The 17,818-nt window shown below is 48.9% G+C and overlaps 1 protein-coding gene across 1 annotated transcript in view; it reads right to left on the reverse strand.

The window, feature by feature from the left end:
• LOC142585681 (uncharacterized) overlaps nucleotides 1–16,262 on the reverse strand; it is a 31,833-nt gene extending 15,571 nt beyond the window's left edge. Inside the window, exon 1 of the mRNA XM_075696628.1 lies at nucleotides 16,045–16,262. The gene's annotated coding sequence lies outside the window, so the exon portion shown is untranslated. The remainder of the gene's footprint in view (nucleotides 1–16,044) is intronic.
• Nucleotides 16,263–17,818: the final 1,556 nt, after the last annotated feature.

The following is a 17,818-nucleotide window of genomic DNA, read 5'->3' on the forward strand; positions in this document are numbered from 1 at the left end:
AGGCGCGCGTAAAAGGTCGCCGAGCCGCGTCGGTGCCGTCCTTGTTGCATATGGATGCGTCGCGTGTGGGCATTTGACTGCGTGCGCGCGCGCAAGCACCGCCTTCTGTGCGTAGTTTTCTTCGTCTCTCGCGTCCGGCTGAAAACGCGTAGGATACTCGTGTCACCTGAAGCGTCAACGTTTCTCTCTATCTTGCTTCTTGCAGCGCGTGCCGTAAGGTCAGGAAGAAACACAAATATGACCCCCACGTATGTTTCTTTCTAGCGCATTCGGGTTACTTCTTCTTTTTTCTCTGGAGTTGTAGGGGTATGCGATAGCAGCGCGCTCTGCTGAAACTTGGCTCATGCGGCGCTTAAAGGACACGGGTGGTTGTAGAGCAACACAGCGGGAGCCCCTTGCGCGAGGCAACATATTAGCCGCGGGCAAATTAGCCCACGTTTAAAATGTACCAGTGCTTGCGAACACTTCTTCGCGAGTAATAGTAAGCTGTCGCGCAAAGCTAGTTGTCGGGATCGTTAAGCAGCGACTCAGTAAGGAAAAAACGTCTCACCTTCCTACCGTTCTATGCTCGTCGTTTGTGCGAAGCTTTTTTAACCCAAGGCAAGCTTACCTACGGTAAAAAAGTGATTCGTGTAAATGGTTTCTGTGAGGTCACGGTCGCTATACAAGAGATACGAAGAAATGCAACGTGTATCGTAGGAGTAGTGAAAAAAGCCTTATAGGGAAGGCAAAACGTGGAGCTTGTTGTTGCATTGTATCCTTGCGTGCGAGCCGATAGCTACAAGTGGTACTTAGGAATGGTGGTTAGAAACGCACAGTGCTATTGAGTCTCTAAGCACGACTTCTGGTTAACCACTTCACGTTCCCACAGTTCTTTGCGACCAGCGAATTGCAACCAGCCTGAGACTATGAACTTCGGCTCATGGAAAATACAGTTGTTAGGTACCTATTACAGTATCTGCATGAAACGAGCCTCCGTGCTCATATTTAATTTCATTCCGGCATCTCGATGCGTGGCAACCCAGGCGAATAAAAAAAAGAAAAGAAAAAGAAAGCCGGAGTATCCGTCCGCACATATTCATATATATATATATATATATATATATACGTTTTATGGTGGTGAGTTATTGTTTGATTACACTGAAGAGAAGTAGGCACACTGTCCCTACTTTGTCGATCAACGTTCTCTTTGTTTTTATTAACTGTGACAACGTGGATCAACGTTCATCATCATCATCATCATCATCATCATCATCAGCCTGGTTACGCCCACTGCAGGGCAAAGGCCTCTCCCATACTTCTCCAACAACCCCGGTCATGTACTAATTGTGGCCATGCCGTCCCTGCAAACTTCTTAATCTCATCCGCCCACCTAACTTTCTGCCGCCCCCTGCTACGCTTCCCTTCCCTTGGGATCCAGTCCGTAACCCTTAATGACCATCGGTTATCTTCCCTCCTCATTACATTAACTTTTATCCCCAATTCTTCCCAATCCAGGTCTCTGAATACCTCCTGTAAACACGCTGTGAATAGCATTGGAGATATCGTATCTCCCTGCCTGACGCCTTTCTTTATTGGGATTTTGTTGCTTGCTTTATGGAGGACTACGGTGGCTGTGGAGCCGCTATAGATATCTTCCAGTTCAGGGCTATGTAAGTCGTGTATTCGGCAAGAAACGTAACTTGTCTACGTATATGTGTAGCAAATCTTGGGATATTAGGCACAGGAGTATTCGCTTTAACAATTGCTTTCCAGCCGTGTTACATGCCGTGTTATAGCGAAGTCTCAGTCAACCCCTACACGATAAAGATACAGCAATCTTAATCAGCAAGTAAAAGATTTAAAAAATTATTGGCCTTAGACTGCGCCAACTTAATGCGAACAGCTTATTATAGACTTTAGAAATCTTATAGTGCAATACGCAGTCTTATTCGAGTTTTGTGTTTCAGCAAGTTCGACGGTGGCAATCACTTTCGAACCACAAGATTAGAGACTGTCTTGACGGCGATTATTCCGAAATGCCAATTCATTCAGCTACTGCGTCCTCGCCGGTGTTTCTTTAGTTTCGGCTCCCACGTGAGAGAAGCAAGTTCTTGCAACCTTATCTTTGCTTGGGCTTCCCGAGCTAAACTCTCTTGCGACTGCTAATGACTTTGGCACAGAAACCCGTTACAATATTCAAGAGTAATTGCAGACAGTTTGCGTCTTTTTCTTTTTTTCGGCACTCCCAGTTGGTAATAACGTTTATGCTTAGTCTAGGAGGTGTTGAAATATTGTCAAGAAACCCCGAGTATTGTTTCGTTCTTCTTGTGTTTCACCACGTAATGAAACGGCGGTACTAAGAAAAGTGCAAGACTGACGCATGAGAAGACGAATCCCACTCTCCTGTTGTTCGGGAAAAGTGAGCTCATTTGAAAACCCGCGACGTATTCTGCAAACAAAACTGCGATTTCGATTAGATGGTGTAGCCTAACTTTAAGTAACACAACACAAACCGACAAGATTCCTTTGTCTCATTACTTCTTTCATTCTTGTCTGTGTCATTGTTAGTGCTACATGCATTATGCAAAGGCGAACTGGGAAAGAAAGGAATTCTCATTTACATGAAATTAGTTAGTAGCTGGCTACTGCAAGTGAGGCCAATATTAAAGTAGGAGAACGTCGAGGCCGAAATATTCTCGTCCGCAGGCGCGGACGCCAACGCTTGGCGCTTAAAGTTAGTGGGACGCGTCACCGCGTGCCATCTCGGGCCATAAGAGCGAAAGAATGGGCAGGAGGAGCGTTTTGCCTGTCCGAATAGCAGTCATGCATATGCAAACGGCTTGTGACCTTTAGGAGACGGTCGAACGCCCAGCGACGACAGCCAATCAGTGCGCGTTCGCTGCCGTGCTGAGGGCAAGGATCTTACTCGACGTGGGACGGACCGCGATTTTGAGGTCGGCGCGCGCGCTCCCGGCGTGGTTATAAATGGAAGCCTTTGTCTGGCGCGAACTTCGGGTTTTGGTATACCAAAAGTGAGCTAGGTGCGACGGGGTCGTATATATAGCGGGTGCGCCCGCGGGCTCCTTTGTGTTCTTGTCTCTGTTGCACCAGACGTGTCGTGAAGGAACTTCTTCTGCTCGAGTTGGAGGGGGAAAAAAATTAAAAGTTCTGGGGTGGCGACCAGCCCGCGTGCTCCCTTTGCGCGGCTGCAGCCCTACGGCACGCTTCACCGCGATGCAGCAACGCGATCGTCACATAATGGAGGGTTTGTGGTGTGGCGGACGTGGGCGTGGCAGGGACCCAAAGGAAGAAGACGACCGCTCGCGGGGCGTTTCGACGCGGTCGAGACGGCGGAACGAGGAAGGCGAAGCGGACGCCAGACATTCGGGTATATATGCCTCCTCTGAAACGTAAGGCACTTCGGCGTCACTAAATGGCTCCCTCGAGAACAAGACGTGCTCGCAACAGGCTGTTATTAGTGTGTAGGATTAGGGCGGCGATCATCGACGACCGTGCCGTTTGGCGAAAGGCTTCCACGCGGGCATTGATTATCACGCCACAGCCAAACGCTGTGGCTCGTTGGGGTCAAGGTGCAGTCACAGCGGCTGGCAGCAACATCTGCTTACGCCGTGTTTAGCGTTGCACAATAATCCGAGTGATTTCAAAAGCGAATCCGAAGAAGCAGTCTCACTACTGGCGTTCCCGGGATATCAAGATGTCTGTGTAGAAGACACAGGTTCAAGGAAAGAAGTTTTCTTGCAATCCTATAGCTTCCATATGAAACAAACGTTCCGAACTGCGAGGTACAAAAAGGGTATATGCGCCTAAAGTGCCGCGTATGCGCGTACCAACATGCCAAACATCACAAAGTCGCAGTCAGTGGGCGATAAAAGGTCCACATGCATCTATTCCTAACTTATCGTAAGAGATCGCTTGAGGCAGCTTTTATTTGGATGAAGTGGTGAAAACTGCCAAGCATTATTCAACGATACGGGCGTACGCGCTGTCTCCCTGTTACACGTGTACGGTCCCTATACCGCCAGCATTTCGGCATTTCTGCAGTGAGCCACCTAGACTTCATTTATTTGGCCCATAATTTACATCGTCTTTCCGGCATATCATTAGAATGTGAAGCTATTGCTGGGAAGCAACCGAGTGTACTTTTTTTCGCTCTTCGATGCGCATCTATGGGATATAATAAATGCCCTTAGCGAACGAATGACACGCATGAATATAACGCCACTTAACGTAAAATAGACCTAACGCCATACGTTTAAAGCCAGCTCGATAGTTACATTATTACTGCTTTGCAATTTTTCTTTTTTTGCTATAGTATGTTTCTTTTCTTCAAATTCACATTTTTGAGCACCTATTTCTAATTCAGGATATGTATACGGCAATGTTTTTCTTTGTGTTCTAGTTATCTCCTTCCTTTCTTTCTTTTGGAGCAAACTCACGTGAAGCTTCATGTATACATCCATCGAATGTACAGCTTTGTCAACTAATGTTGCGTTCTCTTGGGGGGAGTAGGGGCTGAGGGCAGACGTTCGCTTATACAGCTGACGATCTAACGTGCACTGCACGCTACAAAATACAATACTGGGTATGCGCGCCTTGTTCGTGGCATCTCATTAACGGCGTCAATTCCGGGAAAAAAAAAAGTCTGCGCGTGTCCGCGAAATGAGGAAACTGTTTGCCATGGCGTTTCGATAGCACCCCTGTCAAGGTAAAGTCCTGGAATGAATAGGTGAATAGTTCTTGAAGTTCGCAAGCTTTCCATGAGCAAATGCTGCGTGACGGTGTATATACATGTGCTATATTTACACTTTTAACGCGTAAGCTGCGCGCTACTTAGTTTTGCGCAGGTATACTGTACCATGCAAGCACCGACAATCGTCTTGGATTCTATATTTAGCCGAAGCCGTGGCGCCTGACCAATGTCATTTTAGTGGCTTTCGGGTCGCGGCAAATAGACACACTATGGCGGAATATAAAGGTAGCAAGATGTATAACGAACACAAGATATTATAAAGTTAGGACGAGGATTTTCCGTATAGTTCAAATCAAAGTCGCCGTTATTTCTTTCTTTCTTTTCTTTTTTTCTTCAGACTGTCCTCTTTCAAAACAAAAGTTGTTTTCCGTGCATTGACAAGTTTGTTACTCACATTTAATCTCAAACCACTGCTGTTCTGCAGTGCTAGAGAAATTTTGATATCGAATTCAATTCGATCGGCGCGGCTTCTCCGTTATGTTTCTCTGCCAGCTGCGCTTCGTGAAATTTTGGTGGAAACAGCCGTTGAGCAATTTATCGTTGTGAGGAGTTCAGTGGCGTTAAATTGACAAAGATTTTCTATCACTTTGGCGTAAATCGATCATTCATCCATGATTCACTCGGCAGAGAGAGAGAAAGAGAAATGAAAACGGAAAGGTAGGGAGGTTAACCAAGGACAAACTACAAGTTAACCAGCGCGGCTCAGAATCATCAATGGTGGCTTTAGACAGCCGAGTTTAATTTTTCAACGCGGTACAAATTTCGTTGCATGTAACGCTTCTGCTCTCCAAACGGGGTGAATTTTGAGGTCTCATGGGGAAGGGAGGCCGAGACGTTTATACCACAACGTCAACTGCGTGTATCGGATTGGGTAGAAGCCCTCGACCCACTAAAGGTTGGATTCATGCGCGAACGGTTCCAGTTTTGGCGCTTAAAGCTCCACGCACGTGCCCGCAGACCCGAACGTTCCACCGAGGTCACATTATGTGGTCAGGCACGTTGGTCGACTGCATGTGAAGACGCGCATTCGCGACTGGATTAAGTTACGCAAGAGGATTAGCAAGAACACCGAGGAAACGCGGGTGACTACATTCTACCACTTTAAACGAGATGGAGAACCTAGCTGTATACGTGAAAACTTTGTGAAAAGCAAAGGCATGCACGTCGGCGCCGCCGTTCCTGTACCGGTTTTTTTTTGCCCCATCGCTCTGTAAGACACGAGTCTTAAGTTTATGAAAAGTGAAAGTGGTTTTACTTTGTCTTGTTTCGGCAATCCTTCCAGGCGTAAAACTTTCGATGTAATCAGCAAATGCATGAGCGAAAGTGACTGAGTGTACGCAAAACGGCTGACAGACCTTGTTCTTAAGCTGGTCAGCTCATGCATAAAACAATAATCGTATAGCGTTATTGGCTAATAACGTCTTGCGTTAATAACACAAGAAAGGTGACAGGCAAGATAACCTTTCACGATGAGCTTTTACAAATTATAGTGCGTGAGAGTTTTATTTACGCAAATTGCATTTAGGAAAGCTTAGATCAAAAGTCTTTTGAGTGTTTCGGCTATGCCGCGGTGCTCGGATATAATAATAGCTTGGCCGTTTCCGCCTTCGAGGACAGGTCGTGTAGGGACGGCTCGTCAGCTAGACGAACTGACTTCTGCGTTTCACTATGCCTGCCTAGTAAGTTTTATACGTACGTGTCTGGTATTCTGGCTTTGCGCGGTACCCTTTCTCCCGTTATTCTCCTCCTTCCCGGCTACTTTGCGTGGTTTAGAGATAGAAAGTGAAAGCAGGGCAGTGAGGTCAACCAGACGCACGCCCAGTTTGCTACCCTACGCAGGGAAAGGTGGCTAGGAGATGAAAAGAAGGCAAAGACAGAACGCGGAGGGTGTTGCTTCGTCTGGAGGTGCACATCGCAACTACGCGCAGTTTGAAATGGTAACGCAGTCATTACTACACGTTAAAAAATGATTCGATGCGGGCTATCCAACCGTATAGGTGTACGTTAAACTCGACCTCATCTTCGGGGCAAGGCACTCAGCTCCCATCGTCCTCACCTACGCTGTACCCAACAATAGCCACGCATCAGTCAAGACCAGAAAGATGAAGAGCCGCGAGCAACATTAAAGGACCCCGCACGCAGCACGGCCTGACCGCTGGATGTCCTTCGAGTTCGCGGCCGTGGACAATATCTGCATAGGTACGTCTGGCGGCTGCGGTCGCAAGGTGCCTCGTATAGCAGCACATTATGCGCTACGCCAGGCCGGCATATTCGTGCGTGCACGTGATCTGGTCGACCCTCGAGCAGGGGGGCGGGGGGGGGGGGGGGCGTCAAGGATGTGATCCGGCCGCGCGGCATTCTGAGGTCGCCGTCGCCCCGGCCGGCTCGTGACGCCTCCGCAGACATGACCTCCCCGACACCGTGCCATCCACGTGGAAGCATCGCCTCTTCTCGTCTTGGGATCAAGCACACGCTTGATCGCCGTGGCTTGCTGCTCCTGTTGCTGCTGCACTCGTTCGGACAGCGATGTGGGACAAGGTCCGGCGCCGGCGGGCGCTCCCGGACCCGTCCTCTCTTCTCCGAGAGCTTATTCCCGCGCGAGCCTGGCGCGCCGCGGTCTAATGGGCGCCGCGCCATTGTCCGGTCATTTGTTAACTAGCGACCCTTTCACTCGAAACCGGTGGCCAACTCTCTCACTTGCTCCAGCTATAACCGACGTTGTGCGCGTGCTTGCTTCATTAAGGATATATATAACGACTTCGCCGAGTGTCCGTCCTCCAGCGGTACTTAATTCGAAGCCGAGGAGCCCGACTCGGTCAGGCACGAATGAAGATCTCCGTGCGAGGCGCGTGAGTGGAGTAAGCGCCGAGGAACCTTTTTTTCTGCGAAGTAACACCGGCTGCCTCGTTTGGGATGGTGAGTGGCAAGGACAGCGCATGCGCTGTGCGTTCCAGGAACGAAGCCACACGCAAGCTTATACGTTTCCTGCTTGCGTTCCCTGCGGTATCTCTTCTCTGCGTTTTCGATTGCTCTGGCCATGAGAGCAAGAAGGTGCGTTCTGCCGCCGACTGCGCGAGAGGCAACGCGCAGTTTTTGTCGCACAATGGACCGCAACTGGCCGTAACGGAGCAGAGCTGACAATACAGAAATACCAAGTGGTCAATAGCCACAACTGACCACAATACGTTCTTTCTATTCTTGTGAAGTTTACTTTTCTGTAAAGCACCACAGCTCTTCATCGTTAAGCATCGATGAATGTGCTGCTTCTGCGCTGTTCTTGTTGTGCAGTTTCCTGCCCAACATATTGAAAGCACAAAAGTAAGAACAACGTAGCAATTGCATGCATAAATTATTTTAACAACGTGTCGACCGCCACATTTATGTCCTTGACGTGTAGAGGAAAAGCCAGCTTCGCAGCTCAAAGCTGGCTTCACGTTTCTTGGTAGCTTTCTTCGTTCCAAGAAACGTGCCAAGAATCCCCAAGGTTATTTTGCTCCCTATGTACCACGCAGTTTCGATGACCCATCGTAAGCCCATATAGGCACAACGATAAAAGACATTCTCGCAGAGATGTTTCTGCAGTGAAATCCCTGCTCGCGACAAAAGCTATTTCTAGCATCGAATGCGGCGTCGCAACGAGACGCCATGAGAATACAAACACCTTTTCCGTCGTTACTGTAAACGCTGCTTATCTCTCCGTAACTCGGAGGCATAACGTTTAAAGGAAAAGAAGCGCTAGAAACAAAGCCTTACGCTTTTCTTTTATTTATTTTAGTTCTATCTTGCGCAAGTCGGTAATTTAGCTGCGTTAATCACGTATATAGCAGACCCGACTTGCACTTCATGCGGGACAAATCGCATGTGGCATTTAAATGCAACCAAACGTGCCTCTGAAAGATCTCGGGATTTGCGTCCAGCGAAAGCTATAGGCTTATGTAACGGTAAGCGCTGCCCTCTCCCGCCACGTCCCCCTTCCCCCACCCTTCTCCCACCGGAGAAGGCGACGTGAACGCGATAAAAGATGCGCAAGTTCTTTCTCCTTGACCGCGCCACTTGCGATTCGCGCGAGGAGTCCGTCGTTGGTGCGCCGGATCCCCGCCGTTACGCACCGCGTGCGCGCACGCCACTTAGCAAACAGCTCAGAGGCACGCGTAGAGTTAGTCGACCGCATGATGGAAGACAAACAAGCACACTTTCGCTTTTCCTTAGCCATTAACCTCCTGGGCGCCGGGCAAACTGTACACAATCGCTGTATGTACGGCCTTTCCGAAACGTATACGCGTGGTCACTCGGGTCGGGCGAACACGTGCCCACCGCGGTTGCCATAAATTCCAGCGTCCGCGCGAGGGTTCTTCGCGATGTGGAAGAAATTATGCGCGACCGCGTACGCGCGCTCATCCACGCAAGCCTTTCTCGAAACCTGCGATCCTGGCGTTTGAAAACGGTGTCGGGAGGCACATAGCGCCGTTCGCGGAATGTTTGAGTGATGGTCGAGTTGATGCGTTGCTTGTCTGATCTGCTCGTATGGTTTCCCTGCAAACGCTTCGTCTATTACGCCGGGTGTTGCAGTGCGGGGAGTGTATGTAGCTCCTGTCCGTTACGAATTGCTTGTTTCGGAAAAGTCGAGGCTCTATACACGCACCCGTCATCAGAAGTATGCGGGCCAGGGACCGAATAGGTAACGAAGCTTTCTGTTCATAATTGCCCGGCCGCCTTCGCTAACGACGTGTCCGACATCACGATTATATGACATCTGCTATTGCGAACAGTTTCATGGCAATAAGTTTTCTTTCTTCTTTTGTAATAAAGAACCACATTATTTGGCAATTCAGACTGACAAGCTGAAAGTGATTGCGGTGTTATTTGCGGTGCCGAATCCGAACCGCGAACTTCAAATTCAAAAATTAAATTAAACTATGGGGTTTTACGTGCCTAAACCACGATCTGATTATGAGACACACCGTAGTGGGGTGCTCCGGAAATTTCGACCGCCTGGGATTCTTTAACGTGCACCTAAATCTAAGTGCGCGGGTGTTTTCGCATTTCATCCCCATCGATATGCGGTCGCCGTGGCCGGGTTTCGATCCCGCGACCTCGTGCTCAGCAGCCTAACACCATAGCCACTAAATAACTACGGCGGGTTCCAATTTCACGTTACGTGCATGCCGAGGCATCGAGAAAATTGTCTTTTTATTTCTTTCCGCAGAACCCCTGGTTCGCATACTTCTGATCCCATGGGTACGTCAGCTGTATGCCGTATTTTTTTCATGAGTTTCACAGCAAATCAAAAGTGAAGGGAGACAGAAGATGGTACAGAGACGGCGCAATGTGTTGGCCTCTCTATGACGTCGCTCTCGTGAATCGCGATGGCCAAGAGCCCAATTAATTCAGCTATGACAACGCCGGCTGGTAGAATGAACTGTGCCTGCGCCCTAATTTCTATATCGCGGTTTCACTAACCTGGCTAATTTCACTGCTGACAAAGTTCAAGAACACAGAACGTTATAAACAGATCTCACTAAAGTTTATATCAACAGCGACAACGTATTTCCTTCCTGTATATATATGACGTTGAATGCAGCGTTTTCAGAGCTGGGAGCGGTCTTCTTCGCGACTCGGCCCCTCTCAACGTAACGCGTAGAAGACCGACGCATAGATAGTCTCCTATAGTTAGAGCGGTTTGACACCATTGTCGGAATCTTCCAAGCGGGAAATAATGCCGTACGCCGAATTTAGGGGTTCGGAGTTTTAACAACAAACATCAGGAACTGAATAGAAGTAACACCATAACATATACTCCGGAATTAATGTTAACTATACATAAAGTCTTTAAACTGTACCGAAGTCTTAGCACAAAGGCACTTTCGAATTCCCCTTCAACAAGTTTGCAATGACAGCAGTCGGAAGTCAAACGCGCTACCTCGTAGTAGACGACAAGGCGCATATATGCAGGGTGTCCCAACTATCATGCACCAAGATTTAAAAATATGCGCATGCCACGTAGATGGACAGAACCGAGGTAATGTTGTTTGCCGTCGCTTGAAGGTACTCAGAGTATTTTTTTTTTGCATTCCAGCTAATTATCTAATTAGTCTTAATAAATTAACCAACTTCTCCATTATAATAATTAGAAGAAAAGTGTAAATGAGAAAATCGTAGAGCAACATGAAAAGCTCGCGATACAGCTTTCTGTTGCTCAATACGTGCCACATAAAGGTGTTTTTTTCCGAGTGTGACAGAAACCCGCCAAAACAAGCGAAAATGCCGAGCGACTGGCCACTCGAGGCTCTGCGTGTATTTGCGGGTTTCTTTTATGCTCGGAAAAACACTTTTATGTAGCACGTACTGAGCAAAAGAAAGCTGTATCGGGAGTTTGTCATGTTGCTCTACGATTTTCTCATTTACACTTTTCATCTAATTATTATAACTGAGAAGTTGTTTAATTAATTAGGACTGATTAGATAATTAGCTGGAATGCAAAAGATACTCTGGGTACCTCCAAGCGACGGCAAACAGCATTACCTCGGTTCTGTCCATGTACATGGCATTTGTACATCTTTAAAACAATTGGTGCACGAGGGCACTCTGTATGGCCGCCGAGGTATACCGCAGTGTGTGCTTGATTTATTGTTAGACCCCTCCACCAGACGTCAATTAAGTTTGCGCTGTCTTCGCAGTTTTGTCAAATTTTGATCGCAGTCATGCTTCGCACTTCTTACGCGAAACTGCAGCCGCTGGCGACTTATAAGGCGAATAGTAAGCCACAGGGAAAGCCTTCAACACAGCGCAGCTTTGGGTTCTGCAGCATTGTTCGAGCACCGCTGGGCGTTCAGGTTTCAAGATAGGGAGCCGGCTATTATGCTTCGTTGCCGGTGTCCAACCCCCACTCGTAGCACTCCGTGCTCGCGATCGAAATCGCGCGCAGTGCGCCGTCTATCTGATCTCCCGCGGGTCACGTTTTTCAGGTAAGACACGAAAGTCGTGTGGTCTGAGCGCGCGCTGCACTATATACCACGTGCACGATGTGTCGCATGCGACTCGCGCTCGCTTCGTGGAATCTTCAAGCTCGACTATACGAACAGAAGAAAGAAAGAAAGAAAAAAAAGAGTCCGCGGCTCCAAAAGCACTGCACGATGAGAATACGTGTATACTGTACGGCGTATAATATACGGGATAGGGGGCACATCGCAGACATGCGGAAAAACGTGAGGGACTCTCGGCGTTTGCAGAGCGAACATGGGGGGAAAAACGTGAAAAAAAAAATCTGAGATGGCGAGATATTTTATGCGACCGGAGATTGTTGTTACTCGAGATAAACTACGTGCAGGTCGAACGGTTACACGCTGCGGGCGTGCCGTTCGTGAACGTCCACGAGGTTGCGAAAAGTGCAAGCTTTTTTGCCTGGTACCGACCTTCAACTCCTGCGCCGATCCTGTTTAGCCAGCTCGACCGTTTCTCTTTTTTTTTTTCTTACACATTGGTCAGCAATAACGTGACCGCATTGTTTGAGAATAACGCGAAACCCACACATTTAAGAACTTCTGCTTTATGCACTATCGCTGAATAACCTGAATGCAAGAGGCGTATATCCTAAACAAAGCAAAAATAACGAAACCCGTCTTTCTATACTTTAGTATAAGTGTGGTATAGATTGACGTTCGTTAGCCCCAATCCGTAATTATTGATATGTGGATGCTATAAAGTAAGAAATGTGTCTTCAGCTTTCTCCTTAACAACGTAAAGAACAACGCCGGGATAGGGGTAGTACAATGCAGCGTAATGATTCTGTCGTTTTAGACACTGCCCCAGGCGCTAAAGAAATGCTCAGCGCTTTCATAAACTTGACCTCGGAGTCCCAAAATACTAGAAAAGAGCAAAGCGTGATAAATTGTCAACATCCTACAGATAAGAGAGCGGCGGATGTCTTCTCAAGTGCAATTGTGTCCCGAGAATTCAAAATTCCTAATTAAGCCAAATAATGATAAATAGGTAAGCCAAATGCTGATCATGTAGTAACAATGCCAGAGTGAGAGCGGCTTTGTTCTCGGTGAAAAGTGTGGCGGCAAATCTTCTTGCGCAACTGTATCCGGTTTCCGGTGCAACATTTCCCCCGGGGACGTCTCGCGCATGTAGAGCCGATATGGGAACCTCAAGGTGGCGTTGAAGAAGCCACGGCGTTTTTTTTTTCTTCTTCGTTTCTTTGCATCTTCTCCGGTTTACCAAATCGCCGCTAATTGCGACACCGATAGCTTTGGTATCAACCTCGCAATTTAGGAATGACAAGATCGTCACCCATATTGTTCCTCTATCCGTTCGCTATTTCCCTTAGTCCAGCTTACAGTATGCCTGGCTGAAGGAATGTACCTCAAAACGACCTCTCTGCCTTTCTTATGATTAAACTTCTCTCTCTCTCTCTCTCTCTCTCTCTCTCTCTCCTGCTTTACTCTACACTATCTTATAATGTTTTTATCTTATTATTACATTATATTATGTTCTATTGATACTTAGTGTCCCTTTAACCTTTAAAAGCGGCGTGCCGTTATGTGCACGCGTTCTTTCATTAATTATCGTCTTTCTGTACCGAAGCGCATAGTTCTCGCTAGCGCTTGGATCAAAAATGGCGCGCTACTCCGCGCTGCCTTTCTCCGTGAACGCTCGCATATAACCTCCTTGAACTGCGTAGCGAAACGCCTGTGAACGCGCATGCATTCCCGCACGCACGTATACTGCGGAACAGCAGCGGCACGAAGGATTTTCGCGCCCTGAAAGGTAATTCGCGTAGCCGATGCTCCTATTCTCTTCCCCTGGTTGTACGCCGGAGACTCCCGTAGTACCGGTTGTAGCACTGCAAGGCTGTTTTCGCCGGATCGCTAGGGTCAAGCGAACTCGTTTTTGTTGGCGGTGCACTTTCCTCTTTGCTCGACCGCCGAACCTGCGTCGTCCCTTTGTTCATTCGCTTGTTTCCTTTTTGTTGTTTTCGTCGTCAATCTGTTAGTCTGCTTGAACTGAATGTAATCTCAGCGGATTGCTTGTTATCTTTGGATCTATTTTCGTGCGCCTCCTTTTTAGGCGTATATATAGAAGTGCCGGCCCTTGATAAAAGGTTTTCACCTTGATAAAAGGTTTTCTTCATCTATCAACGCAGATCTTGATTTCAGATATCAGAAACCACGCAAAGCACCACTTGTATCACTGCTCCTATCTGCGGCAGTGAACACGATTGTGAAATGGACCGCTGGAAGCTTTTCAGCCTAACTCAGGACAGCGAAACACCGTTCAAGTGCATGTGCGTATACGGATTTCGCAAGTTTGGGGCGCTTATCGATGAACCGTACTCCCGCTTCCGTCTGTGAAAATGGCTAACCGGTCAGCATGGAGATTCACCCGGAAATTTCCCGTGAGAAGCCTATAGAGGATATACTGCAAGGACAGCGCGAATGCCAAGATCATGCAGCCAACTATATTTGGTCCTTTGCGTAACCGGTAATTACAGGCAGCGAAATGAGACCGCTGCGCTGATTTACTGATGGCAATATTACAAGCGCGCAAGCATGGCAAGAAACGTGTCTGTTGCTTGTTTATTTCATATACTTCAGCCGTGACTCCAGTGAAGGTTGGAGAAACAAAAATAATCGAGGAGAGAGCGGTAAAACCAGCCCTAATGGCGCTATACCACTTTGGCACCGTTAGCAGTTCGCGAACCTCAGTTCCGCGTTCAGTGGCTTCACCGCGCACTTTCGGTCGCCGATCAATGTGCTGATTGCGTAACAGTGACCCCGAGGGTTATCGCTCGCTGCGTGCGCGGAGCGATCAATTGGTTCCACGCCACGCACGTCCGACGCGTGGGAAGCCTGCAGATCGTCCGCGCCGTGTCCAGCTAGGCGATTGGAAGATGACCGTCGCGCATCGCATACCGTCGCGCTTCGGAAAGCAAGGCAAGGCCGCCCGGATGCTCGCACTGAGTCTAGCGGGAAGCCCCCCCCCCCCCCCCCCCTTCATTTCGCGTCAACGCGATGCGCCCGCCGGCGGCGGGACACGAGTAAGCTTGACTGCTTAACCGGGTCCACGAAATCCTTAACTCATCTCTCCCTCGCTTTCTCTAGGATGCGGTGCTGTAGAATAGGGTGGTGTCGCTTACCGTAATGTAAAAAGAAAGCCAGAGCAGTTAGAACGCTACGGTTGAGACGCTGATGACCGCAGACCGATATGGTTGGCTTGCCAAGCGACACTTGGATCACTGCAGCGTGCAGCGTGCGGAGCACTGGCGGGACGCAGTGGAAGGGCAAGTCCTGCTGTCTCCTAACGTCCTAAATGTCCGTTTGCGTCATCTCTGCTCTGTTTTGTATCTAAGTCATGCACCAACTATAGCTCCGAAAAAAACCCCTGGTAACGTCTTGTATATATGGGAGAAAGGCCCTACAGACATCTATAGATTTATCAAACGCACACCACAGTCACAAACACATGGCGGTCCTTGCAGCAATCAACACCTTCATCTAAATGCGGCCACCATGGCTGAGGAGTCGAACCTCAGTAGGGCACCTGCTCAGCAGTGGCACTTATACATAATACTCTGAACAGCCGCAGCCGGCGACGACCGAGGAAGGAAGCTGGTGCTCCGCTATGCGTTGAGTTTCCACCAGGAGAACTAGACCCTTGCTCCGACACTTGATGCGGACCTTTGTTCACGAACACCTTAATTCCGTCTTTAAGCCGTTAATTGAAACCGCCAGTGTCGTCGCAGCAAGTTTGTAGCAAAGGCTATGACGGACGGCTGGCGTTTAGGGAAGAACCTGGTGCCACGTTTCAGGTGTTCCTCCAAGAAAAATTGATGGTAAGCGCGTATATAGCTATAGTGTAACTCCACCCTCGAGCTTTTAAACTCATATTTTTGGTCAATGTCGGCGAGTACCATTCCCTTCATTTTCAGTCTTCACTTAGTTTGAACGCAAATTTCACTGAAGCCCTTCACATATTTTTTAAGCATTTTTTTCTCGCGCCTCGCTCGCTCGCTCGCACGCTGACCTAATCGTACTCAAAACGGCTGTCCGTGTGGTCTCAGTATCCTTATCCTCGGATGGCAAGGGCGGAGTCCAAAGCGTCCTTCTTTGCGCCGGACAGGGTTGGGAGCCGTATCTTTCGAAGCGACGAGTGAGCCGGTGACATTTATCCTATGGAGCCGCGCTATAGCATAGCCCGAACGCACACTCATATACGTATATCCTCCGACTGCTGCGTCCACCATCGGCGTGTTCCCGTCGTCCCGGTCGCGCAGCGTGCGCGACACTCACCTGTGACTCGAGTGCCCGACGCGCCGTTACTCGTCCGCTTAAAGCCGGGATGGGCGACGCTGAAGATGACGAAGAGGAGTCGGCCGCGGAGCGGTGGTGCGCATTCGCTCGAGTCCGCCGACGCAACCGGCAGACTGGTTTCTTATAACGAGCAGGCCGGCGAAAGACGCGCTATGTAGGTCGGTGGGCCGGCCGTCAGCCGCGCCGGGGGAACCTTCTTCCCGCGCCTTTCTTGCACGGCGCGCGCCGGAGGAACTGTCGAGCCCTTTCCCTTCTTCTGCGTTTCGCGCGCGTACTTTCCCTTGCGCTTTGTGGGCGCACGCCGTTCGCGCCATCCGCCAAGAAGCGGCCGCCCGACGGTCTTGCACATCCCCGCTCCACCCTCCCGCAATACGCGCACACTGCATACATGGCCCGTGGCACGGGGTCCGGCACGGTCACTCACTGGGTCCTTGGCCGGAGGCGTTGCAGGATGCCGTCTGGTTGGCACCTTCGGCTTTTCACGCGGGAACGCAATCAAACAGTTGCGTCTTTGGCTCGTTTTCCGGTACCTGGCGGTGATAATGCGATGAAAAGAGTACATGCTGGTCTCTCGGGTGGCATGCGGGAAGTCGCGTCAAGGTGATGTTTCCTAAACTTCGCCAGCCAAGTCGTGTGGAAAGAACGGCAGAAGCCAATGCAAGACTTCTCACGCTTCTGTGTGTGTACAGTACGTTTGTTGGTCGCCGTTTGATGTTTTACTGTTGCTGTTTATTTGATTCGTTCACGTAAGTTCGTCGTCATCACCACCGTCTGCCTAGTAAGCCCACTCGCATGACGATGGCCTCTCAGTGAGCTCGTGTGACCCCTGTCTTGCGTCATCTGACTCGGTCATAAACTTGCAAATTTCTTAACCTCGTCCCTTCATTCAATCTGCCATCCGCCCTCGCCGCCTCTGGATCACCTTGTTGTGCTGATAGACTGTCGGTTAGGTTTTTCATACGCGTTACATCATACATGGCCTACCATGCAGCTTCATATCTACCTTTAATTGCAGCTAAAATACGTTTTATCTACCAGTGTTTACCATATTGTCATTCTTCTCTCTTCTAACGTTACACCCATTCAATCCATTTCTATCGCTCGCGGCCCAGGCCTTTCCCTATTTTCGAGTTTCACTGTTATCTATGAATTTTTAGCCGTTTAAGTACTATGCATCGATTATATCACTCTTCCTTTAAAGGACGTCGGTAGGTTGCCGTCCACGAATGAAGTGCCTACCGGAGTACACTGAGTACACAATGGCCTAAGTACACGAGTGGCTGACTGACAATCACCAACTCTTTTTTCTTCGTCAGGCTATTGAATGTTACTTTAGTTCTTTTCATGTTTCAGTTGCGACCTCGTTAACGTCCGTGCTTTGCCTTCTCTCTCTCTCTCTCTCTCTGTCTGTCTGTCTATCCGTATTAATCTTCAACCTTACCCTTGAGTATTGCCGGTCCGGCTCCTCACTCGCTTATTTCAAGCTTTCTGCCACATTTCTTAACAGGCAATGTAGTCTGCAGACCACAGGTCGCGTGGACATTCGCCGCTAGCGCCCGCACGTAATCCTTCCCAATCAAGCATGCGTACATGCAGATAATAATAATGGATACATTATATTGCACGCGACACCAATCTTACTAACCGGGATTTTTTTTTTTTCGTAGCCTGTGTAATCCCGGTAGACAGTTTCTAAAGTGTTCACGTATGTTTCCTCCACACCTCTGTTCCGTAATATATCCATCACTATTGG

This window comes from Dermacentor variabilis, chromosome 6 (genome assembly GCF_050947875.1).
Source record: "Dermacentor variabilis isolate Ectoservices chromosome 6, ASM5094787v1, whole genome shotgun sequence".
Lineage (NCBI taxonomy): Eukaryota > Metazoa > Arthropoda > Arachnida > Ixodida > Ixodidae > Dermacentor > Dermacentor variabilis.